The following is a 26,491-nucleotide window of genomic DNA, read 5'->3' on the forward strand; positions in this document are numbered from 1 at the left end:
TTGTTTTACTTACTTTTGTTTTGGTGCATCACATTAATAAAAATAGAAGAAATTTCATTATATATTAAGTGCATTCTTGGCAGATTACCTACTTTACACCGTCCCTGTTAAGTTCTGCAAAGAGCCAAATTATTTTAAAGATGGCGATTTTGCAATATATTTTAACTAATATGACTTAAATTTGTTATCATTCATTTGTATTTATGCAAATTTTATTTAGTTAATATTTTACTTTACCTATTTCAATCTCTGTTTCATTCCAGTCATAAGAAGCGCAATTTGGTATTGTATCTTACTGAATGTATCGGTCTAATGTTGCCCTTCTATGTGAAGGGCCTTTTACTTAGTGAAGAAGTAAAAGGCTAAAAATGGACGCAGAGAAAATCGAGATCAGGGAGGAACAGAGAAATTCATAAAAAACGGAAGAAGAGTCCCAAAATTACAGCAGAGAGAGAGAGAGAGAGAGAGAGAGAGAGAGAGAGAGAGTTCCTCTTAAAAGTCTGCTAGTTTAAGTGTATATAATATAATACTTAAAGAACGTCTGATAATCCCCATAGTTTTGGCCATAACGCTCAAAATACCCTGCATTAGATTAGGCCTAATTCTGAAACTGATAAGAGACTACTACATTCATAGGAGAGGTGTTTATACAGTGATTTTTTCATGGCTATGCAAGTAACTGGGCAAAAGTTCTCGCTTGTCTTAACGGGAATGCAAAAGACGACTTTGATACCAGTCTTTCAGTGAAAGAAACTAGACTGTAAAAACCTAATAAAGATATAAACAATGTTTATTGCACAGATCTATTCAAAACTAAACAAAGAATATGGCTCCATTGAGTACAAAAGCTCATGGCGTGTGCAGTAATGGTGTAAAGTCCCCGCTCAACGGGTTTTCTTTGAAGAACCTCCCGTTTTCTACGGTGCCTTTTTCTTCTGACCCTAGGTCGCAGTACCTAGCTATATTTTTATTATGTAAATTATGCATTTATTACCTACTCATTTATGCCTTTATGTGTTGTGTGTGTGTCAGAGCATTTTGGTGTCTAATCTATTAATTTTATTTTTGTCATGTTATCTGTATGTATGTACCTGTCCTGTTTTCATAGAGAATAATTCACCTCGGGTCACCTGTATGTCTTTGTACTGACGTCCGCACACCACTTTATAAGCAGGCTGCTTCCTCAATAAACCAGCAGTAAATGTCTACCCAAACGGCAACTTAGTTTTGGCTCGATGAACTACCCCACGCCCCTAACGGACTAACTACGGCGCTTTAACAGAGCGTTCAGGCATACCGACCGCCGTCGGCAGATCACCGGCGTCGTCAGCGGACCCACACGGCACGCTCCCAAGCATGTATCGACACGAATGTTAACTCACACTACAGGTGAGAGTGCAGAAGCGAGCATGGATGCAGACATTCCCTCCCACATACAAATAATCGCGAACTTCACGGAGTCTGATATCTCCCTCGCGCAAAACCCACTCGCGCCCTCCCCCACACCAAAGCCCACGCGCTCCTCCACGCAGGTACCCGCGCGCTCCTCCACGGCGGTACCCGCTCCTAGCACGATGTCCCTCCTGACGGACCAACCGAAGTCTGCCCTCGCCATAAAGCTGCCGCCATTCACACACCATATGGAGGAATGAGGTTATTGCATTTGACGACGTCTTGTGTGTGTGAGATAGAGAGAGAAAACAACGAACAACGACGTCTTGTGAGAGAGAGAGAGAGAGAGAGAAAGAACAACGGCGTAGGTGATTGGTAATGATATCGTTAGAGAGTGTAGTTTTCTTTTGTTTACGTTTTGATTGTCTGTGAGGTGTCGTGTTTGTTTTTTTGGGAGTGCGCGGAACTGTGATCGTGATCGTGGCGGGAGTCTGTACAGAGATATTGTGCAAAAAGCACGGTTTTCCCAGTAGTTGATCGGAGTTTGTTGCTTTTTTTATGTTCAGTTTGTGTGATTTGGTGTTTGGAGGCTCTGTGGTTGGAGTGTTTGTACTTTGGGCGTGTTTTGGGTTTTGGGCTGTTTTGGTTGCGTGATCGGTGTCGTGTAATAGCCTGGTTGTTTTTTCAGCTGTGTTCCTAGTGAGGTGAGTTTGAATCTTCGTGGTTGAGTCTTTTGAGTCTTGCTTTGGGTCGTGGTTGTGTACTGGTTGGTTTGTTGTTTTCTTGGTTGTGGACTGTTGTTGTTGGTGGTGAGCGTTGGCATCATCGGCGGTTGTGGTGACTCCGTGACCTCCTCCTGCTTTGGCAAAAGTTCCCGTCCGGAATTCGTAGGCCTAGCCTAGTTCGAGGTGAGTGTATGTGTTGTTTTTTGTTAGTGTGAGTGTGTGGTTGTGGAATCCCGCCACAACCACAACCTGTCGTCATGGCTCTACAGGGTCGAGGGCTCCCCGCTCAACAGGTTTTCTTTGAAGACCCACTGAGCGGGGACTTTACAATGGTAGCCTATGGAAGATTAAATGGAAGTCTTGTCTTACAAAGTTCAAGGGCAGTTTATGGCTTGGGGGACTTTAAATCATACTGTATAAAGTCATGGTAGATAAGTGGTAGCGCAGACATCTTTTTACTGCGGCAGTCCAGAGTTCAAGTACCGTTCTAGGACTGATGAATTTTACTTCTTTAGTTTCTTTTCTTTATTTTTCTTTCTTAAAATCTTCTGCTGAAAATCCAAGAAGGCTTCAAAGGGAAATCAGCCTGCAGAGAGAGAGAGAGAGAGAGAGAGAGAGAGAGAGAGAGAGAGAGAGAGAGAGAGAGAGAGAGAGAGAGAGAGAGAGAGAGACCTTACCTTACAGTTCGTTCGGGTTGCCCCAGGAGGTCCCTCAGTGTGAGGCACCTCTGATGTCTACCAGAGAATTGCTAATGCATCTTCCGGTGTATTTTGCATCTTCCAGTCTTGGATGGTCTCGGATGCATCTTAGATATTTGTCGAGCTTATTCTTAAACACATCTCCGCTCACTCCTGATATGTTTCTCAGATGAGCTGGTAGCACATTGAATAGACGCTGCATTATTGATGCTGGTGCGCAGTGGATTAATGTCTTGTGTGCTTTCCTTAGTTTTCCTGGTATCGTTTTGGGCACTATTAATCTACCTCTGCTTGCTCTTTCTGATATTTTTAGCTCCATGATGTTTTCAGTAATTCCTTCTATCTGTTTCCATGCCTGGATAATCATGTAGAGAGCGAGAGAGAGCAGGAATTTACCCCTCACTTAAACATCAGGAGATCAGGAGATTCCACAACTGCAATAGGCAGTTTATTCCACATTTCAGTTGTAGCCAAACTGGGATTATTTGTTTTCGTGGCTCCATATTTAATACAATCTTGTCACCATCGTGAATCTCTTGACGTCAGCTTTACCCTTTTATGGGGTCAGATGTGACACAAGTTTTCTTTCACCACTCTTATGTCCTGAACTCTTTCTGCCTGACTCCCATACAGTCTAGGTCGTCTTCTATTCTGTTTCCACATGACTTCCTGGGCTGTCCTAATACAGTACTTCCATGACCATTGCTTTCTTGACAAAATGTTCCTCATCCCTTCTCTGAACAGAAACTGTCTGGAAGTGGAATATAAAATTGAGGCCTCAGGCCAAGTGCTGGGACCTAGGATGAATTTCAGTGCTGAATGAAACCGAGAGGAATAGAAAGGTTTGAAAGGCACAACAGGAGGAAAACCTTTTGCATTTGAAGCACTATGCAACAATTGTCAGGAGAGGGTTGGGGAAAGTAAGATGGAAGAGAGAGAGTATGAACAGAAGTATAGTAAAAAAAAAAATATGGAGGGGGTTACAGTACCTAGGGGCCTAAGCAAGGTAGGCTACAAAGAATCTTTATTAAGTAATGCCTACAGGGCACTGCATGAGGTTCACTGATGGCACTAACCACCTACGGGGGTCATGGAAGTGTCCAAAAGATATTTCAACCCAATTCAGAATCCTACCTCTCATATGGATGGCCTGAGTGAGCTTGTTCTAAAAGAACAAAAATCTAAAATAATTTTGCAGATTCTGACAAAGAATTCTTGAAGGCAGCTGTTCCTTTGAATTTTATTTTTCCATATTAAAAGTCATTTCTCCCCTAACAGGGGTGACTCCATTGAAAAAGACAACACCATGCACCTACACAATAAGCACATCAACAGCACATTGAATACCTTACATACATTGTGCCACTCACCTCTGTCTTCAGTGCATTCTCCTATTTCCTAGATATAAGACCCTTTCTATCCAAACCTCTTTAACTCCATTTATCCAGTACTGTACTCTCAAAGTCTTCCTCTTCTCTTTCCACCTGACATTTGAGATTCATACATACTTTCTTGTCATCAGCCTATTGTCCTCCACTCCCTCCACATGACTGAACCATCTACAAACAATGAAACTTCCACGTGTCTTGGCATTTCTCAACCTTTTAATTCCTCTTAGATCACATATACTTTTCAAAAAATTCATCTCAGCAACTTCAATCTGTTTTGATTTGTTACAAATTCCAACATTCCACCAAATCCTGCCATAAATTGACTGGAACTTACGAAGAAATGATGAATTAATTCATCAAAAACATCCAACCGTCAAATTCATCATCATCGCCTCTAATGCCGTGCAACACAAAGGGCCTCTGTAAAGTTACGCCATTCGTATCTTTCCTCTTTCCTGTACCTATCTTCCACAAATCTCCCTCTCATTTCATAGTTCTCATCTAAGTAGGTCTGGGTATTCAAGATACTAGAAAGAATAGTACAAGGAGGTTGAGAGTTGACAGATATACATGAGCAGCAGTTTGGGGTTATGGAAGGAAAGAGACAGAAGATGCTATTTTCATAGTAAGACAAGTCCGAGAGAAATATTTAGAAGGAAACAGGAAAGATTACATGTGTTTGTGGATCTTGAAAAGGAAAGGCATATGACAGGGTATCAAGAAGAGTAGTTTATTGGTGTTTGAGAAAGAGAGGAGTACCAGAGAAGTTGGTAAGGTCACTGAAGATGATGTATGAGGGGGCAGGAACCAGTGTACAAACAAAATATGGGGAGACTGAGGCATTCCCTGTGGAGGCTGGCCTCCATCAGGGATCAGCTCTGTAGGATAAGTGTGTATCACGTTGCTGATATCAGTAATACTACTGAATGGAATGTTGTTATGTCTATGGTAAGCAACGATTACCTAACTCCGTCCGCGCCAAGATTTTGGCGTGAACGTCAGTTGCCCTGTGCCCACCAAAGGATTAAGACACTTCTGTAATAGACCATCAACACGGGAATAGTGCCTCTACTTACCCTGCCCATAGAGTATCCTATATGGCGCAGTAACGGAGTATTACCTATGCAGAATGTCGGGTTTCGCAGAAGATCGCTGAAAAGCACCCCTAGATTAATAAGACCTCGAGGCGCAGAAGCGGCATCAGCGATGGTGCAACAGTGATCTAAACACATTAGTTCAGGCGTTAGGGTACGGCCATACGAACAGGTGGGAATAATTCAGCACTAGGCAGGGGGAACAGCAAGCATATTTCCCACAAAAACTGCAAGTATGTGATGTCAGCAGAGGATTTTAGGCGCTGGAAGTGATCTATGGAAGATTGAATAAAAATCAGCAAGTTTTCCCGTGATGAGGCAGTAATGAATATCAGGCTACTATGCGAAGACAAATTGCAAAGTGCAATAGACGCCCAATTTTCTTCAGCCACTTGGAATGCCCTAGGGGTAGAGGACACCTTTGATGCCCTAAGAAAAATAACCACGAAGACAGCAAACAGAGCGGTTGTGTGGGATAAGTTCTCCACAGGAAGACAGAGAGAAGAAGAAACGGCAAAGGAATACATCCACAGGCGCCAGCGCGAGGCCCTCGAGTGTGTGTTTACATGCACTAAGTGCAGAGAAGATTTATGTGAATATGTGCTGGCAGGTAAAATTGTAAGCGGCATACGAAATCAAAAGTTAAAACATGATATTTTAATGATAAAATAAATTTTGTTCATACTTACCTGGCAGATATATATATAGCTGTATTTCTCCGAAATCCGACAGAATTTCAAAACTCGCGGCACACGCAGTGTGGCCAGGTGGTTAGTACTCATTCCCGCCGCTGGGAGGCGGGAATCAGGAACCATTCCCATTTTCTAGTGCCACTGTCTCAAGAGGGGAGGCAGGTGGGCACTAAAAGTATATATATCTGCCAGGTAAGTATGAACAAACTTTATTTTATCATTAAAATATCATTTTGTTCATGACACTTACCTGCCAGATATATATACTGTATAGCTGAATCCCACCATTGGAGGTGGGAAGAGACAGAATAGGATTTAGGAAACAAACAAATGTAGGCGATTGACGCCTTGGTTCCTTACCTGTTAGCATAGCTGACTTCGAGGTTACTGTCACCCAAGCCTGCTTCTGCTTTACTAGATTCTCCAGCAAGGTAGGGACCTATAAAGCTGGTGAGATCTAGATGACCTGTCCACGGGGGCATGACCACAATGGGACTAGATCATATGACCATACTGAGAGGGAAAAGGAGCAACAACCAACCACCTGACCGAGCCTATCTAAGCCATTGAACCTAACATAGGCTAAAAATTGGGACGTCCAAATTGGTGGCCACCCAACAACCAAAAATACAACAACAAGATTAAAAGATACTACCTAACCCCTAAAGGATAGGATGAGTATTGCTCTCTTCCCCCAACATTGTGTCTGTGGAAACGTATGGTCCCAGCGAAGAGCAGTCTTCAAATGTTGTCTTCACATCCCGCAAGTAATGCGAAGCGAACACTGAATTACTTCGCCAGAAGGTGGCACCCAGAAGATCGTTAAGGGACATATTCTTCTGGAAAGCTACCGAAGTCGCGATGGCTCTTACTTCATGAGCCTTGACTTTCAGAAGTCTCATGTCACCGTCTAGGCAGGTAGAATGAGCCTCTCTAATAGTGCTTCTTAAAGCATTCTTAGACATAGGTAAATCAGGTCTCTTCACCGAACACCACAGACTGTCCGATGGGCTTCTAGTTTCTTTAGTCCTGGCTACGTAGAACTCGAGAGCCCTGACAGGACACAGGACTCTCTCTGATTCTTGTCCAAGAATCTCCGTCAAACCTTTGATTTCAAAAGTCTTGGGCCAAGGGTTTGAAGGATTTTCGTTCCTGGCTAAGAACAAAGGATTTAGGGAGCATACAGCATTGGGACCCCTAAAGCCAATATGTTTGCTAATGGCTTGAACTTCACTAACTCTCTTCGCCGTCGCCAGAGCAGTTAGGAAGACAGCCTTCCTAGTCACGTTCTTGAGGGAAGCAGAAGACAGAGGTTCGAAAGCACTTGACATAAGGAACTTCAGGACAACATCCAGATTCCAAGGAGGCGTCCTGAGTTGAGGAATCTTGACAGTCTCGAAGGATCTCAAGAGATCATGAAGATCCTTGTTGTCGGCCAAGTCTAGGCCTCTGTGTCTAAAGACTGCCGACAGCATACTTCTATATCCCTTAATAGTTGAGACTGCCAGTTTATTCTTTTGCCTGAGATGAAACAGGAAGTCTGCTATTTGTGGTACAGAGGTCGTGGTCGAGGAAATTCCGTTGCTCCTGCACCATTTCCTAAAATTAGCCCACTTGGACTGATAGACCGCATCAGATGAAGGTCTCCTGGCACTGGCGATAGCCTTGCCACTGCTCTCGAAAACCCTTGCTCTTGCCAACTTTTGTGATAGTCTGAACGCAGTTAGACTCAGAGCGGGAGGTTTTTGTGGAACCTTAGAAATGAGGCTGCCTGAGAAGATCCACCCTCAGGGGAAGCGTCCTTGGAAAGTCCACCAGGAAGGTCATGGTCTCTGTGAACCAATCCGCTGCTGGCCAGAAGGGGGCTATTAAAGTCATCCTTGTTCCTTCCGACGCTGAGAATTTCCAGAGGTAGTAACTCTGGCATCCCATTGGATTTTTCTCTGGTATATCTAGCAATACTTATACCTAGAAATGTCCCTGATAGGGACATTTCACTCAGCGACACAAGGTGAGCCCAGAAAGTATTGTTAGTAATGTTATACTTTTGTGAAATGCGCAAGACAAAACAATAAACAACCATAATAACGATCAGATAACAACTCCTTTGTATTTTTGGTAATAATTCGTAGTCAGATAACATGACTGTACTTAGAAGGTCTTGTATTTACACTAACCCATTCACTTTGAAGAAAAGACGGGTAATACACAATTAGGAGAAAAAACAAGTTAGTGTTGACTATAAATGACGCATTCAAGTACTGTACAATAGGACTGATATATTTTACACTTATGATAAAATAACGTTTCAATTATACTTACCCGGTAGTTACATATAGCTGTCGTCTTTGACGTCACGGCAGTATTCAAATTTCGCGCTAGCGCTTATCGACGTTACAAAGGTGATCCTCTACCCCCGCCCTCTATCGGGGTATCGGGAACCGTCCCAAGAACACGTCATAAGTTTTTGCCCAACTGCCCAGGTGAGGGGAGGAGGGAGGGTTATGATTATGTAACTACCGGGTAAGTATAAGTGAAACGTTATTTTATCATAAAAATTTCATTTTCACTTATACAACTTACCCGGTAGTTACATATAGCTGATTGGCACCTTGAGGAGGTGGGGCACTGGCAGCTAATAAAATTCTTGGAATTATCTACTTGCAACAAGTTAGACATAGGTTCCTTACCTTTAAAGGTAGCTGACTCAGTGGTTACTGCCTCTGTAGTCTGCTGGCCTTTATATTGTGCCGAGAGGATATAAGGGATCCGTGTGTCGGACACAATAAAAAACAGTACCTGCCGTAGAGAACATGGCTGCGTACGGACAAGTCTGATGCCCTTGATCAGGGCACAGTACAAGAACAACAAAACGAGGGATCACCTAACATTACCATAAAACCAATACCAAAGATTAAAAACTGGAAGATACTAACACATCATGTATCTCCAGGCAACCTTCAAAAAAACAACAACCCCAACACCAAGGTGAAAATGTTAGTTAAGGAGCGGACTCCTTTTCACCCCTCCCCAACACCGTGTCAGTCGCAATAAAGGGCCCCAGCGCACTGCACTCTTCGAAAACAGTTTGCACGTCCACTAAATAATGCGATGCAAACACTGACTTGCATCTCCAAAAGGTGGACTTAACCAAGTCCTTCACAGATAAGTTTCTGCTAAAGGCTACAGAAGTCGAAACTGCTCTAATCTCGTGCGCTTTTTACCTTAAGAATACTCATCTCGAGTCAGCACACTGCTCATGAGCTTCTTTTATCAGGCTTCTCAAAAAGAAAGAAAGGGCATTCTTAGAGAGAGGCCTAGAAGGATCTCTAACCGAGCACCAGAGGTGGTCACTGGGACCTCTGAGCGTCTTCGTTCTCTGAACATAGAACTTGAGAGCCCTCACAGGGCAGAGGTACCTCTTGGGTTCTTCGGGACCGACCAATTAGGAAAGGTCCTTAATTTCAAACTCTCTTGGCCAAGGTCTAGACGGGTCTTCGTTCTTGGCTAAGAAACCAAGAGTAGACATACATACTGCCTTCCCCTTAGCAAAGCCTACTCTTTTGTCAATTGCATGTAGCTCACTTACTCTCCTGGCCGTAGCCAGAGCTACCAAAAAGAGTCTTTTCGTGAGATCCTTCAAGGAGATGTTCGCCATCGGTTCAAAGGACTGAGACCGTAACCATCTCAGCACTACGTCAAGATTCCACGCCACTGGTCTCTTCTGGTCTCTCTTTGACGTATTAAATGATCTAATCAGATCTGAAAGGTCTTGACTCAAAGACACTTCAAGACCCCTATGTCGAAAGACCGAAGCTAACATGGCTCTATACCCTTTAATGGTAGGTACAGCAAGCTTTTTTCTCTGTGGAGGAACAAGAGAAAATCGGCCATCTGGGCTATAGACGTCGAAGAAGAAGACACGCCTTCTCTTCGACACCAGGACCTAAACTGTGTCCACTTCGCCTGGTAAACATTGTCGGAGGATTCTCTTCTTGGCTTCGCGATAGCTTCCGAAGCCTCTCTTGAAAAGCCTCTCTTTCTGATGAGTCTCCTGACAGTCTGCAGGCGACAAGATGAAGAGCGGACAAGTTTTGGTGGAACCTCTGAAAGTGCGGCTGTCTGAGTAAATCTGGTCTCTCTGGCAGAAGTCTCGGAAAGTCTGACAGTAGGTTTAGAAGGTCCGGGAACCACTCCCTGGACGGCCAGAATGGAGCCACCAGAGTCATCCTTACGTTTCGATGGCTTGAGAACTTCGAGATTACTTGCCGCAGGATCTTGAACGGGGGAAAGGCATACAGGTCCAGGTCCGACCAGTCCATGAACATTGCATCCACGAAAACCGCTTTGTTGTCTGGAACTGGAGAGCAGTAAAGGGGCAGCCGAGTCGTTTTGTCGGTTGCAAAGAGATCTATGAGCGGACGTCCCCATATCTTCCAAAGCTCCTGCAAACTAGGGGATGTAAAGTCCACTCGTTGGATAGGACCTGGTTCTTTCTGCTGAGAAGGTCCGCTGCTACATTTTTCTCTCCCTTGAATGAATCTCGTTACTAGTCTGGTCCTGATCTCCTCCGTCCAAACTAGAAGCTCCTCGAGGTCTCGTAGAGGGACCACGAGTGAGTGCCCCTGTTTTCGAATGTATGCCAGAGCGGTCGTGTTGTCCGCCTGGACCAAGACACATTTGCCTTCCACTTCTTTTTGAAAGGCTAACAGGGCTAAGTGAACCGCTTTTAGTTCCTTTCGATTGATATGCCAGTTTCTCTCTTCTCTTTGCCACTGGCCTGAAACTTCTTTTGTCCCCATAGTCGCTCCCCAGCCCTTGTCCGAGGCGTCGGAAAAAGAGTTAGGTCTGGGTTCGGAAGCTGAAGAGGAAGTCCTTGTGACAGCCTTCCTTCTGACCTCCACCAACGGAGGCACTCCTTTATCTTTTCCGAAATGGCGAATGTGAAGGAGTCCGGGAACTGTTTCCTGGGCCACTTCTCTTGCAGGTAAAACTGCAGTGGTCTCAGGTTTAAGCGCCCCAGTTTTACAAACTTCTCCACTGAAGTTAAGGTTCCCACGAGGCTCATCCATTCGTTCGCTGAACAAATCTTCCTCTGCAGAAAGTCGTCGATCTTCTGCAGGCATGAGGCTATCCGTTGGTTGGACAGAAAAGCCTGAAAAGTCTGAGAGTCCAGACTCACTCCCAAATAGACAATCTGCTGACTGGGAGTAAGGCAAGACTTCTTCTCGTTGATAATGAGGCCTAGAGACTTCGTTAATTGAAGAGTCTTTGATAGGTCCTCCAAACAGCTCTCCCTCGAAGCAGCTTTGAGCAGCCAATCGTCGAGGTACATGGAAACTCGAATTCCTTCCAGGTGAAGATGTCTGGCTACTGACAACAGGATCCTTGTGAAAACTTGCGGGGCTGTCGACAGACCGAAGCAGAGGGAACGGAACTGATAAACCTGTCCCTCGAAGACGAACCTCAGGAACTTCCTTGAAGCTGGGTGTATCGGGACGTGAAAATAAGCGTCTTGGAGGTCTATCGAAACCATCCAATCCCCCTGATGTAAAGACGCCAAGACCGACTGAGTTGTCTCCATGGAGAATTTTGTCTTCTGAATGAAGACATTCAACGCACTCACGTCCAGGACGGGTCTCCATCCCCCTGATGCTTTCGTAACCAGGAACAGACGATTGTAGAAACCTGGAGATAGAGGGGCATGAAGCTGTTCTATCGCTTCCTTCTCCAGCATGGCTCGGACTTCTGAGCGAAAGGGCGTCTAGTTTCGCGGAGTTGTGCGAGTACGCCTAAAGAAACTGGAGCCTCCACTAAAGGAGGTTTGGAAAGGAAGGGGATGGCATATCCTTCTTTTAAAACTTGGATCGTCCAAGGGTCTGCCGAGATCTGTTGCCACTCTTGCCAGAACCTTTGCAGTCTGGCTCCTACAGCTGAATGGAGGACAAAAGGTTCATTTCTTCTCTGGGGCCGTCGAGGTTCTAGGCGTGGCTTTGCCTTTCCTCTGGCCCTGCCAAAAACACGTTTAGAGGGTCTTCCTTTATACTGTCCATACGAGAAAGCGGGGACGAAACACCGCGCACAGAAGCGGTAGAAAGCACAGGTCTCTTCGCTTTCTTGGCAGACTGCGACAAAAGATCCTGGGTTGACTTCTGGGCTAACGCCTGGGAAATTGCAGCAACTAACTCTTTGGAAACAGATGAGCCTTGTTTAAAGGAGAAAACAAGAGAGCCGACTTCTGGCTTGAAGAAACACCTTTTGCTAGGAAGGAGCACCAAAGTTGCCTCTTTTTGAGAACCCTGTCGTAAATAAAGAGGCCAGTTCTACTGCACTGTCGCAGATGCCCCTATCCATGCAATCCACTACTCCTACCACATCATCCAAGAGCTCGGAAGGAAGATTAAAATCCTTAATCTTCCTGGCTAAGGCCGCAATCGCCCAGTCCAGGAAGCTCACAATTTCAAGAGTCCGAAATACGCTCTTGAAAACTTGATCCAGTTCGGAGGACGTAAAGAAGACCTTCACAGAATTAAGTGCGGTCCTCCTACTGGCATCCATGAGACTGGAGAAGTCCCCTGTGCGGAGGCAGCCACACCCAGGAAAACATTTCCCCAGTCTCATACCAACTCCGGTTACGGAAGGAACGACGAGGAGGGGGAAGACAGAAGACGTTCTTTCCAATTTCCCTCTTCTCGGCCAGCCAAGCATCCATCTTCTTAAGGCCTTTCTTCGCCGAGACGGACAGGACAAGTTTGGTAAAGTCCGAAGAAGAAACAGAAGCCTTGTCCCTCTTGTACTGGGACCCAGGAGACGGAGGAGCCGCAGGCGAGAACGAATCAGGAAGTTCTCAATAAAGAACTTCAAGAGCTTCTTGTAGGAAGAGAGTTGCGGAGACTTCTCCTCCTTACACTGCTCCTCTAAGCCCGAGAGGAGTTCGTCAGAAATTGGGGATAAGTCCAGCTGGACAACATCTTCATCCAAGTCTCCTTGAACTGAGACTTGAGTTACACGAGCGGGGGCTGGAAGGCTAGTGACATATTCTTGCTGTGTCACCGAAAGAGTTTGAGCCTGTTGAGGAGCCATCGGAGGCGCCAAAGGAGGCGCAGTTGATACAGCAACCGAAGGTGGCGCCAAAGGCGGAGCCGTCGTTACCACAACGACAGGAGGCGTCAATGAAGGCGCAAGCGGCGGCGCTACCGGAGCGGCAGACATAGTCGTCGAGGCGGGCGCCGCTGGTATCACAGGAGGCGCCAAAGGAGGCGCAATCGGCACAGCAGCCAAAGGTGGCGCCAACGGAGGCGCAAGCGGCGGCGCTACCGGGGCGACAGAACGAGGAGTTGAGGTGGGCGCCGCTGGCATCGTAGGAGGAGCCAAAGAAGAGACTTGATTTTTAGACAAAAGTTGTAAAATCGAGTCCAAACGGGCGTTAATTCCGTCAATCACAAGCTGTTGAGGTTCATCGAATGCTGGAGCAGGCGCCACAGGAACAGGAGTCACAGGAGTCGCTGGCGCCAAAGGAGCAGGCCTCTCAGATGTAATCGTCTGATAGGGAGGATCCGCCGATAACGAATGAGACGAGTCCGACGAAGAAAGCCTCTCCGGTTCTGCCCAAAAGCTACAGGAGGGGGAAGGATCCTCCAGAAGAGCCTTCTTCTTAGGAATCTTCAATGGAGAAAGCAGACGAGACCTCTTCAAAGGTCTAGAAGAGAAAAAAACGCCAACCTCTAGGCGGGAGGAACTCCAACTGGATCCACTCGACACTCTCCGCTCCTCACCTTTTCGGTGGTGAGGGCCAGCAGCCTGGGAAGCGGCAACAGGACTGCTTGAGGGGGCAACTACTCGGGAGCAGGTCCCACTCACCTCCTTTCGGCTTTCGGCATGCCTTCTCCCTGGAACCTGGGAGCCTGACAGGGGCCTAGACCTGGGAGCGTGAATGGGCCGAGAAGCTACCTCCTCCACAACACTTACACAAGGCACAACACTCGCATTATCACTGCGGTCTACTAAACGCTGCAAATTGTCCCCATTTTCTGCATGGAAGACATAAACGCATTAAGGACTGACACGGTATCAGGATTGGGAGAAACGGTGTCCGGGGTAGGTAAAACTACAGGAACTACAGGGGGAGCAGGGATAATAGGATTTACAAAAACCTCTTGACTACCTCCTGACCTCGAAGACCTAGAAGAGGCCTTCCTAATCCTATCTCTTTCTAGCTTCTTCATGTACTTCCCCAAAGCACTCCAGTCAGACAAAGTTAGAAGTTCACACTCGTTACAAGTCAAATCAGCAGAACATTTTTGCCCCTGCATGAAAAAGCACACGAAGTGTGCGGATCTAGACTAAGCTTAACAAGCCTGGTTTTGCAGCCTTTGCTGCAAAACCGATACCACTAGAACCAGAATCAGACATAATAGTCTAACTAATAATAACTCTCAAGCAATAACTAGCGCCAGCAAAAAACAACAAACCGAGTACTTCACCAAAAAAGGAATTAGAAGTTCGAATTGTTGAGAAATACTACCAGCAGCAGAACCGTATTACCGGTTCGGCATGGCAAAAACTAATGACGTGTTCTTGGGACGGTTCCCGATACCCCGATAGAGGGCGGGGGTAGAGGGATCACCTTTTGTAACGATAGCGCTAGCGCGAAATTTGAATACTGCCGTGACGTCAAAGACGACAGCTATATGTAACTACCGGGTAAGTTGTATAAGTGAAACTACAGGATTAAGACTGAGTAGAATAAGGTTTGATGAACTATAATGATCATATCAAGTTTTTTGGTCATTGTAATATTTAAGGAAATAAAGTAGGTTAAGGAAAGCAGAGGGTTTTATTTTGTAACCTCTAAATTTGTTCCCATCATACTGCCCCAATTGTGTACTATAAAAAGCCCCTACAACACTGTTCACATGACACCACATAATCAATACATGTTATAATGGAGGCAGTTTTTTTAACCTGGGATATCTTACGACAAAAATAGAAATCTTTTAACTTGTGAAAAGGGATTTACAAAGGCATCTACTGTATTTTCTCACTCTACAAGGCCAAACAGAATTACATTATTTCAAATAAAAAATAAAAAGCAAAAAAGTGAACTAACAGATGTCACGAGATGGTAAACCTTCAAGTGTATTTTTGTTCAGGGGAGGAAGAGGCAAAAGAATTAGCATCAGAGTGTTAAGAGAATGGAGAAACAACATTGGATCTGTACAGGTCTATCAACAGAACGATGGGGAGTCAATTTATCAGGCTGAATGAACATCCAGCCTGAGAGGGAATGGAACATCAAAAAAAAGCAGCTTTCACTAAGTATTACAATCATCAAATACACTTTCCGGTCTCTAAAGTAATATTTTACCTCTCAAAAGACTGTCGAAAGTGAGCGTTTTCATTAATGTTGAAGGTAAATACAGCTCAAGAAGTTGAACAGCTAAAAAAAGCTCTTAGGCCCATGAAGGGATGGTTTCAAACATGTTAGGTACTATTTGAGTTAAGCCGTGCAAGGAAGCAACTACACAGGAGGTACCCCATTGTGCAGAGAACTGGAAGAGGTTATGGGAACTACAGCAATTACAGCATTTCTTTCTTTAAATCTTCAGCTAAAAACCCTTATGGACAGAGTCAGCAGACTATAACGGACCAAAGAGGGCTCCAAAAGAAAAACCAACCTCCTGCAGATTGCAGCCACCATGACAATTCCCCAGCAAACTGAGTACACTGGTATTACACCTGATGCTAGAAAATGACCTCTTTGTAGCAGCAACCTACCTAACGTTGTGTTATAAAAAACTTTAACAAGAATACACAGCTAAATTCATGTAACTCTCACAGGGCTGGCCAGCAGTTGAAAGCCTTGTGGAAGGGCTCAGCATTGGAGCTGACCTAAATGGAAAAAGTGGCTAGCTGAGCTCCTGAATCTGAAGAGGGGAAAACATGATGAAAAACTATTCATAAAATCCAAACAAACTAAACAAAATCCACACTAAAGTACTGTATGATAGTAGCACACAAAGTCTGTATCACAAAACAAAATGGATGGATTGCATACACAGCCATGCAAAGGAAGATTAAAAGTAAGAAGGGGGCAAAGAATCAGGATAGAACTGTCAAGGGAATAAGGAACAACACTACCAAATAGCCATGATAAATAGGTGATAAGATGACCAATAATTATTACTATTACAACTCTTATTTTGTTGGACACAAGGGTTTGCTGTTGAAAAGGTGTTTGCAGCTTCCCTCTAACTTTGGAATAAGTATAAATCACTCACTCGTTTGAAAGATCATCAGGGCCGTGCTCTATTTAGGTCCCTTAAAGTCGAGATGCCTTCAACCAGAATATGATATTTTAATGATAAAATAAGGTTTGTTCATACTTACCTGGCAGATATATATATAGCTGTATTCTCCGAAGGTCCGACAGAATTTCAAATTTCGCGGCACACGCAGTGGCCGGTCAGGTGGTTAGTACCCATTCCCGCCGCTGGGAGGCGGGTATCAGGAACCATTCCCATTTTCTATTCAGATTTTCATAGTGCCGTTGTCTCCTGAGGGGAGGAGGGTGGGCACTACGAATATATATCTGCCAGGTAAGTATGAACAAACCTTATTTTATCATTAAAATATCATTTTGTTCATGAAACTTACCTGTCAGATATATATATAGCTGAATCGCACCATTGGAGGTGGGCAGAGACAGCATAGGATTGAGAAACAAAACAATGTAGATGATTACACATCTTGGTTCCTTACCTTTTAGCATAGCTGACTTCGTGATTACTGTCACCCAAGTCTGCGTCTGCTTTACTGGAGTTTCCAACGAGGTAGAGACCTATATGGTTGGAGAGTTCCAGATGATCTGTCAACGGGACGTGACCACTATGTGACCAGATCATAGCCCTCAAGAAGGAAGCAAAGAGACAAAAATAACCACCTGGCCTACCAAACATCGTGACTAGTTAAAAACTAATAAAAGGGAAGACTGCCCCCACAGTCTACCCACAACCATAAAAACACAACAAAAAAAATTTTTAAAAACTATTCCTAACCATACATTAAAGGATAGGATGGGTACTGCCTCCTTCTCCCAAGATCGTACCAGCCGAAACGTAAGGTCCCAATGAACAGCAAGACTCATACACTGTTCTTACGTCCTTTAGGTAATGAGAGGCGAACACAGAATGACTTCTCCAATAGGTGGCATTCATAATATCGTTCAGAGCCATGTTCTTTTGAAAGGCTACTGACGTTGCAACAGCCCGAACCTCATGCGCTTTAACTTTCAAAAGTTCGAAGTCACTCTCCTGACAACTTTTATGCGCTTCTTGAATGGTGGACCTCAAGAAGAAAGCCAGCGCATTCTTTGACATGGGGACGTCAGGTCTTCTCACCGAGCACCATAACCTATCCGCAAGACCTCTTGACTCTTTTGTCTTGTCCAAGTAGAACTTTAGAGCCCGAACAGGGCATAGCAATCTTTCTGGTTCCTGACCCAGAATACCCGCCAAACCTTTCAATTCAAAGGACTTGGGCCAGGGGGGTGAGACGGGTTCTCATTCTTGGCAAGAAACGACGGTTGAAGAGAGCACACGCATCGTCTCCTTTAAAACCAATTAACTTAGATATTGCATGAATCTCACTGATTCTCTTTGCAGTAGCGAGAGCAACTAAAAATAACGTCTTCTTTGTTACGTCCCTCAAAGAAGCAGCATGAAGGGGTTCAAAGGGGCTTTGCATCAGGAACTTAAGAACTACGTCCAAATTCCAAGATGGAACCAAATACTGATGCACCTTAGTCGTCTCGAACGACCTAATGAGGTCATGCAGGTCCGTATTGTTGGCGATATCTATTCCTCTGTGCCGAAAGACCGCCGACAACATACTCTTATATCCCTTAATAGTAGAGACTGCCAGCTTCGGAACTTCCCTAAGAAAAAGAAGGAAGTCTGCAATCTGGCTCACAGTGGTCGAGGAAGAGGAAATCCCTCTGCTTTTACACCACTGTCGAAATACGGCCCACTTCGACTGGTAAACCGCGATCGAAGATGTTCTCCTGGCTCTCGCGATCGCTCTTGCCACCTGCTTCGAAAAACCTCTCGCTCTCGCCAGCATTTCGATAGTCTGAACGCAGTCAGACCGAGAGCGGAGAGATTTTGATGGTATCGTTCGAAGTGGGGCTGTCTGAGTAGATCTGGACGAAGAGGCAACACCCTTGGAAAGTCTACCAGAAGCGACATTACCTCCGGGAACCACTCCTTGTAAGGCCAATACGGAGCGATCAGAGTCATCCTTGTGTCTTGCGACGACGCTAACTTCCTGACCACTTCTCCCAGGATCTTGAAGGGAGGGAAAGCGTATAGGTCCAGACGAGACCAGTCCCAAAGAAGGGCGTCTATTGATACTGCTCCTGGATCCAGGACAGGAGAGCAGTAGAGCGGAAGCCTGTTGTTCTTGATGTTGCAAACAGGTCTACTAAGGGTCGACCCCATAAACCCCACAGTTTTGACACACCTCCTGGTTCAGAGTCCACTCTGTCGGGAGCAGTTGATGACGACGACTTAGCAGGTCCGCTCTCACGTTCTGAACGCCTGCTACAAACCTCGTCAGGATCGTAACGTTCCTGGAACTCGCCCACAACAGGATCTCTTTCGCAAGGACGAACAGGGAACGAGAATGAGTGCCTCCCTGCTTTTTCAGGTAAGCTAGAGCTGTGGTATTGTCCGCGTTTACCTGGACTGTGCGACCGGACACTTGATCTTCGAAGAATCGAAGGGCTAGAAGAATCGCCCCTAATTCTTTCATATTGATATGCCAGGTCACCTGTTCCCCTCTCCAGGTGCCTGACACTTCTCTCTTCCCCAGTGTTGCTCCCCACCCCGACATTGACGCGTCGGAGAACAACACTAGGTCGGGGTTCGGAAGGCTGAGAGACACGCCTTCTGAAAGCTTCGAGGGATCCAACCACCACCTGAGATGCTCCTTCACCTCGAGGGAAAGTTTGAGAGACAACTCGAGATTTTCCTTGTCTTCCCAGTTGTCTTGCAGGAAGAACTGAAGAGGCCTGAGATGTAGTCTCCCTAGGGAAACAAACTTTTCCAGTGAGGAAATGGTCCCCAGCAGACTCATCCACTCCCTCACCGAACATGTTTCTTTCCCTAGGAAGGCTAGGACTTTTCCGTAGCACAGCTGTTGACGTTCCGGGGACGGAAAAGCCCGAAAAGCCCGAAAAGCCACTGAGTCCATCTGAATCCCCAGATACACGATGGACTGTGTTGGGGTCAGGTGTGACTTTTCGAAGTTGACCAGCAGGCCGAGTTCTTTCGTCAGGTTCAAAGTTGCTTGTAGATCCTCCAGACACCTCTCCCTCGATGACGCTCGAATCAGCCAGTCGTCCAAGTAGAGCGACACACGTACGCCTGTCAGATGCAGCCACCTTGCTACATTCCTCATGATGACGGTGAAAATCATGGGAGCTGTGGACAGGCCAAAGCAAAGAGCTCTGAATTGATACACCTTTCCCCTCAAGACGAACCTCAGGAACTTCCTTGACTGAGGATGTATCGGTACGTGGAAGTACGCGTCCTGAAGGTCGAGGGATACCATCCAATCCCCTGGTCTTAAGGCTCCTAGAACAGACTGAGCCGTCTCCATCTTGAAAGTTTCTTTCACGACGAAGCGGTTCAGGCTGCTGACATCCAGCACAGGTCTCCAACTTCCCGACTGTTTCGGGACCAGGAACAGCCTGTTGTAGAAGCCCGGGGAATCCAGGTCTAAGACCTGTTCTACTGCTCTCTTGACGAGCATTTGCCGCAGCAGGTCGTACAGGATCTCTTGTTTCTCTGGACCGTACGACGGAGAGAGGTCCAAGGGCGAAAGGCTTAAGGGAGGGGAGAAAGGAAAGGGATCTTGTATCCTTTCTCTAAAACCGAAAGGGACCAACTGTCTGCCCCTCTCACTTTCCAGGCCTCGGAAAACGCAAGAAGCCTGGCACCCACCGGTATCTGGAGGAGAATCACATCACTTCTTGCCCCTACCTCTAGCAAGGGCTTTTCCTCTCGAGAGGTTCTTTCCTCGAGAAGAAGGCTTTGAAGATGATCCGGCACGAAAGGGCTTCTTCATCTTGGGTGAATGCTGACGGGTTGACGTCGTCGAGGTCACGGGAACCGCAGGGCGTTTCGATGACTGAGCCAACAGGTCCTGTGTGGTCTTCTCTTGCAAGCTTGCAGCGATGTCCTTTACCATCGAAGCCGGGAAAAGATGACTAGAAAGGAGCAAACAACAGTTCTCCTTTCTGTGCCAAGGAGACGGACTTCGTGGCGAAACCGCAGAAGAGTGACCTCTTCTTGAGCACTCCAGTCGCAAAGTGCGAGGCCAATTCGTCAGAACCATCTCGGACCGCCTTGTCCATGCAAGACAAGATGCTCAAAAGGTCCGACAAGGAGATCGAGTCCTGACTCCGCGACTTAAGGTCCAAAGCTCCAAGGCACCAGTCAAGGTGAAAACTTCTATCGTCTTGAAAAGGCCCTTCAAAAGATGGTCCATCTCCGTAAGAGTCCAGGGAACCTTGGCCGTCGACAGATGAGACCTCCTACTCGAATCAACGAGAGAGGCGAAGTCTCCCTTAGATGAGGAAGGAAGACGTAAGCCTAAGTCTTCTCCGGTCTCATACCACATGGCCGCTTTACCCGAGAGTCTTGAAGGGGGAAGGGCGAAAGAAGACTTTCCTTGAGCTTTGCGGGAGTCCATCCACAAATGGACTTTCTTGAAGGCCCGCTTAGTGGAAAGCGATTTAGTCATCTTCAGAAAACCCGGGGCTTTCCTAGACTTAGTCGAAGTCAGTTGAGAAGGAGGAGAGAGAGGTACTGCCGGCAGAAACTTGTCGGGAAACAATTCCTTCAAAAGCTTGACGAGAATCTGGTAGTCCGACGACGAGGACTGATCCTTAATCTCATCTTCAGACTCCGAGACCTTGAGTCTATCTCCAACATCGGGCGGGGAAGAGCAGAGAGAAGTTGGAGAGGAAACACGCCGCAGGGACCTCTGCTTGGAAGAGGAACTGGCGTGCAAAGCAGCAGGAGAACCAGGAACCACACGAGAGACGACAGCAACGGCAGGTGGAGCGTCTTGAAGGGAGTCAAAAACGTCTATCGGGGCGTCACGTCTGGCAGCATGACGAGCTTCTTGAGCGTCCAATCGAGCGTCACGTCTGGCAGCATGACGAACGTCTGGATCGTCCCTTAGAGCGTCACGTCTGGCAGCATGACGAACGTCAGGAGCCTGACGAGCGTCATCAACAAAAGGGTGAACGTGACGTCTAGAACGAGAAGGGAGGGGAGGACGTCCTGGGGTGACGTCAAGACGGTCCTCCCCAACACCCTCCGGGGACGAGAGTCTAGGGTTCCTTCCACGACGAGCAGGCGAAGCAGACGAAGGTGACGAACGAGGAGCAGGAGAAGGAGAACGCCTAGATCTCTTCACTGGAAGTCTAACATCCTTCCGACGAGGACGGGACCTGGACTCTCTCTCTGCAATGAATGAGGAGAGTTGCTGCTGCATGGAGGCAATAAGGGTCCTCGTTGGTGACGCCTCTCTCTCTGGAGAATTACGGAACCTGGAGGCAGAAGGACGAGGGGACGTCCTAATCCTCTTCTCTTGAGGAGGGAGAGCTCTTGGGCGCTCAAACACGTCTTCTTCGGATGACGTCCTGTACTTCTTTTGCAGGGGGAACGCATCCACAAACTCTGGCGAGGAGCACAGAGTAGGAGAGAGAGGACGTGAAGCGTCCTCCTCCCTAAAGCTTCTCTTAAGAGGGCGAGAGTCTACCTGACGGTTCCAACCCCTGCGTGGGGAGGACGTGTCAGAAGACGAGAAGCAGTCCTTCAGGACACGAACACGAGTTCGCGCCTGGGCAGCCTGGGAAACGTCTTCAGGACCTGCCGAAGGGACGCCAGACTGGTGGGGGTTCCCCGTCACCCTCCTTCGGCTTTCGACATGCTCTCTCCCTGAGTCCTGGGAGTCCAGCAGAGGTCCAGGCCTAGAGGCATGATGGGGCCGGTCTGACGCCCCCTCCACTGCACTGGGGGCACTAGTCACTTCACAACACTTTTCTTGGAGAGCTGACACCTTAGATTCTAATGCACGAATCGATTCCATCATGGCGGAAAGCATATTAGTCTCCACTGGCACGATCTCAGGGCTGGAGACAAAACCACAGGGTTAGGTTCTAAAGGTACAGGGAGTTAGGGCCGACATCAACACTTCCGCAAAGAGAAGCACTCCTGGAGGAAGACCTCCTCAGTCGATCACGCTCCAACTTCCTCACATATTTATCATACGCTCTCCATTCATTTTCAGACAAAGAAGCACATTCATCACACCTATCATTCAACATGCATATATGCTTCCTACAGTTAGAACATACAGTGTGAGGGTCAACCGCAGCTTTCGGCAACCTCACCTTACACTCACACATCACACACGCACGGTAACTAGCAGAGCTAGACCCAGACATAATGATAGTCTAAATCAAAACCAAAGAAAAATAAAAAAAGCGTATGCCGATCTACCGATCCAAAGTCAAAATACCAAAAGACAATCAGATACTCAAGAAAAAAGCAAATCCTATGACGGAGGTGCAGACAACAGTTGTTGACAACACCGGCGACAGAGAAAATCTGAATAGAAAATGGGAATGGTTCCTGATACCCGCCTCCCAGCGGCGGGAATGGGTACTAACCACCTGACCGGCCACTGCGTGTGCCGCGAAATTTGAAATTCTGTCGGACCTTCGGAGAATACAGCTATATATATATCTGACAGGTAAGTTTCATGAACAAACCGTTCATTTGCGCTTCCATTTGATTTCTGAAAAGAACGAATTCTGATTTATCAGCCTCGAGGCTGGGCTTGGCTTTAGGGAAAACATACTGGGAAGCTGGTGAAGAAGAGGGGGGAATATGAGAGGGTGAAAGAGCAGCAGTAGAGGAGGGGGTAGGAGAGGAGGAAGGAACAGCCGGTAGTGGAGGTGACTAAACCGATGCCACCATCAAAGAAGATAGGCAGCTTCCTTATGCTTAAAGGCTTTCCTATCCCTATCCCTAACCAGCTTTACCTGATGGGAACTGTATGTTTGCCAAAACTCCTGACTCCATCCCATACACTCACTGCATGTGTTCTCCTGGGAACACTCTTGACCCCTACATGCTGTACACAAAGAATGGCGGTCGTACACTTTAAGTTTAACCAGTTTGGCGGAGCACAAATTCCCTCAAAATGAAACCCTGGATCCCGAGGAGCTGGAATCCGACATAGCTACCAATTCACAGAGCTGCTGCTAGCTAGATTAATAAACAGGAAATTGAGTACTTCAACAAGGAGAGACGCCACAAACAAGCAAGCCTTCATTAACTGAGACAAAGGACACCAAACAGTTTGAGACAGACGGGCTAACGAGATGCATTGTTCACAATACGCCCGAGAATGAAACTGACCTGGGTTCATGGGTATGTCGCCTTCCACACCACCCTCACCGACATCCGGTGAGGTTGGGTCTCCCGCCAATTATATCAGCGTTCCAAACAAAGTTTGAAAATTTATATCTCGGACGTGTCGATTTTTAAGAGATAAAAGCTTTTACAGTGTTTTGGTAAGTCATTATAATGAAACTGCACTTGCCCTATGAAGCAACTGTCAGGAGACGGCCGAGGAATGCATAACGGAAGAAAGAGAATGTGAACGGAGGTACAGTCAAAGGAATGGAAAAAGTTGCAGCAGCTATGTAGTGTTACAGCTGTATTTAAAATCACACTTACCAGATAGGTGTGAAATTACTGGGTGCCCCCTGTTACTTGGCCATGCGGAATGAGGTCACTACCAAACCATGGGATTGACCTGAGCTCATCTTGACCTGCTCCAACATCTGTTAACAAAAAAAAAGAAAAGGAAAACTGTTCTCATTCCAGTCATTATTTTTGCACTCAAGCAGACAGCCAAATAAAGTAGAGGTTTATGAATCAAAACAAAACTAGGGAAACTAAATGAAACTCACTTCTTGAATATGAACATTTTAGGCCGTATGATGTATAGACTGTAAGACTGTACACCCATTTGCCAGTTTGGATATCGCTTTGGGTCATCATCTAACCAATCGGAAGAAGACGTGATAGAGACCATAGTTGGTGCGGAACATTGTAGATTTAGGTTAAGAATTAGGTTTAGGGTAATATTAAGACTGAAATAGCTTAAGTTGCAGTTCTTTAGGTTAAGGTTCTTTTGACGGAAAGACAGGGAAAATGAAATTTTTATGATAAAATAACGTTTCACTTATATTTACCCGGTAGTTACATATAGCTGTCGTCTTTGACGTCACGGCAGTATTCAAATTTCGCGCTAGCGCTATCGTTACAAAAGGTGATCCCTCTACCCCCGCCCTCTATCGGGGTATCGGGAACCGTCCCAAGAACACTTCATAAGTTTTTGCCCAACTGCCCAGGTGAGGGGAGGAGGGAGGGTTATGATTATGTAACTACCGGGTAAATATAAGTGAAACGTTATTTTATCATAAAAATTTCATTTTCACTTATACAACTTACCCGGTAGTTACATATAGCTGATTGGCACCTTGAGGAGGTGGGGCCCTGGCAGCTAATAAAATTCTTGGAATTATCTACTTGCAACAAGTTAGACATAGGTTCCTTACCTTTAAAGGTAGCTGACTCAGTGGTTACTGCCTCTGTAGTCTGCTGGCCTTTATATTGTGCCGAGAGGATATAAAGGGATCCGTGTGTCGGACACAATAAAAACAGTACCTGCCGTGAGAGAACATGGCTGCGCACGGACAAGTCTGATGCCCTTGATCAGGGCGCAGTACAACGAACAACAAAACGAGGATCACCTAACATTACCATAAAACCAATACCAAAGATTAAAAACTGGAAGATACTAACACATCATGTATCTCCAGGCAACCTTCAAAAACAACAACCCCAACACCAAGGTGAAAATGTTAGTTAAGGAGCGGACTCCTTTTCACCCTCCCCCCCAACACCGTGTCAGTCGCAATAAAGGGCCCCAGCGTACTGCACTCTTCGAAAACAGTTTGCACGTCCACTAAATAATGCGATGCAAACACTGACTTGCATCTCCAAAAGTGGACTTAACCAAGTCTTTCACAGATAAGTTTCTGCTAAAGGCTACAGAAGTCGAAACCGCTCTAATCTCGTGCGCTTTTACCTTAAGAATACTCATCTCCGAGTCAGCACACTGCTCATGAGCTTCTTTTATCAGGCTTCTCAAAAAGAAAGAAAGGGCATTCTTAGAGAGAGGCCTAGAAGGATCTCTAACCGAGCACCAGAGGTGGTCATTGGGACCTCTGAGCTTCTTCGTTCTCTGAACGTAGAACTTGAGAGCTCTCACAGGGCAGAGGTACCTTTCGGGTTCTTCGGGACCGACCAATTGGGAAAGGTCCTTAATTTCAAACTCTCTTGGCCAAGGTCTAGACGGGTCTTCGTTCTTGGCTAAGAAACCAAGAGTAGACATACATACTGCCTTCCCCTTAGCAAAGCCTACTCTTTTGTCAATCGCATGTAGCTCACTTACTCTCCTGGCCGTAGCCAGAGCTACCAAAAAAGAGTCTTTTCGTGAGATCCTTCAAGGAGATGTTCGCCATCGGTTCAAAGGACTGAGACCGTAACCATCTCAGCACTACGTCAAGATTCCACGCCACTGGTCTCTTCTGGTCTCTCTTTGACGTATTAAATGATCTAATCAGATCTGAAAGGTCTTGACTCAAAGACACTTCAAGACCCCTATGTCGAAAGACCGAAGCTAACATGGCTCTATACCCTTTAATGGTAGGTACAGCAAGCTTTTTCTCTCTGTGGAGGAACAAGAGAAAATCGGCCATCTGGGCTATAGACGTCGAAGAAGAAGACACGCCTTCTCTTCGACACCAGGACCTAAACTGTGTCCACTTCGCCTGGTAAACATTGTCGGAGGATTCTCTTCTTGGCTTCGCGATAGCTTCCGAAGCCTCTCTTGAAAAGCCTCTCTTTCTGATGAGTCTCCTGACAGTCTGCAGGCGACAAGATGAAGAGCGGACAAGTTTTGGTGGAACCTCTGAAAGTGCGGCTGTCTGAGTAAATCTGGTCTCTCTGGCAGAAGTCTCGGAAAGTCTGACAGTAGGTTTAGAAGGTCCGGGAACCACTCCCTGGACGGCCAGAATGGAGCCACCAGAGTCATCCTTACGTTTCGATGGCTTGAGAACTTCGAGATTACTTGCCGCAGGATCTTGAACGGGGGAAAGGCATACAGGTCCAGGTCCGACCAGTCCATGAACATTGCATCCACGAAAACCGCTTTGTTGTCTGGAACTGGAGAGCAGTAAAGGGGCAGCCGAGTCGTTTTGTCGGTTGCAAAGAGATCTATGAGCGGGCGTCCCCATATCTTCCAAAGCTCCTTGCAAACTAGGGGATGTAAAGTCCACTCGTTGGA

General features: G+C 46.3%; 1 long non-coding RNA gene across 1 annotated transcript in view; it reads right to left on the reverse strand.

Annotated features, from left to right (window-relative positions):
* The window catches only part of LOC136856544 (uncharacterized), a 213,005-nt gene that overhangs the window by 76,714 nt on the left and 109,800 nt on the right, over positions 1–26,491 (reverse strand). The window lies entirely within an intron of this gene.

This window comes from Macrobrachium rosenbergii, chromosome 36 (assembly GCF_040412425.1).
Source record: "Macrobrachium rosenbergii isolate ZJJX-2024 chromosome 36, ASM4041242v1, whole genome shotgun sequence".
NCBI lineage: Eukaryota > Metazoa > Arthropoda > Malacostraca > Decapoda > Palaemonidae > Macrobrachium > Macrobrachium rosenbergii.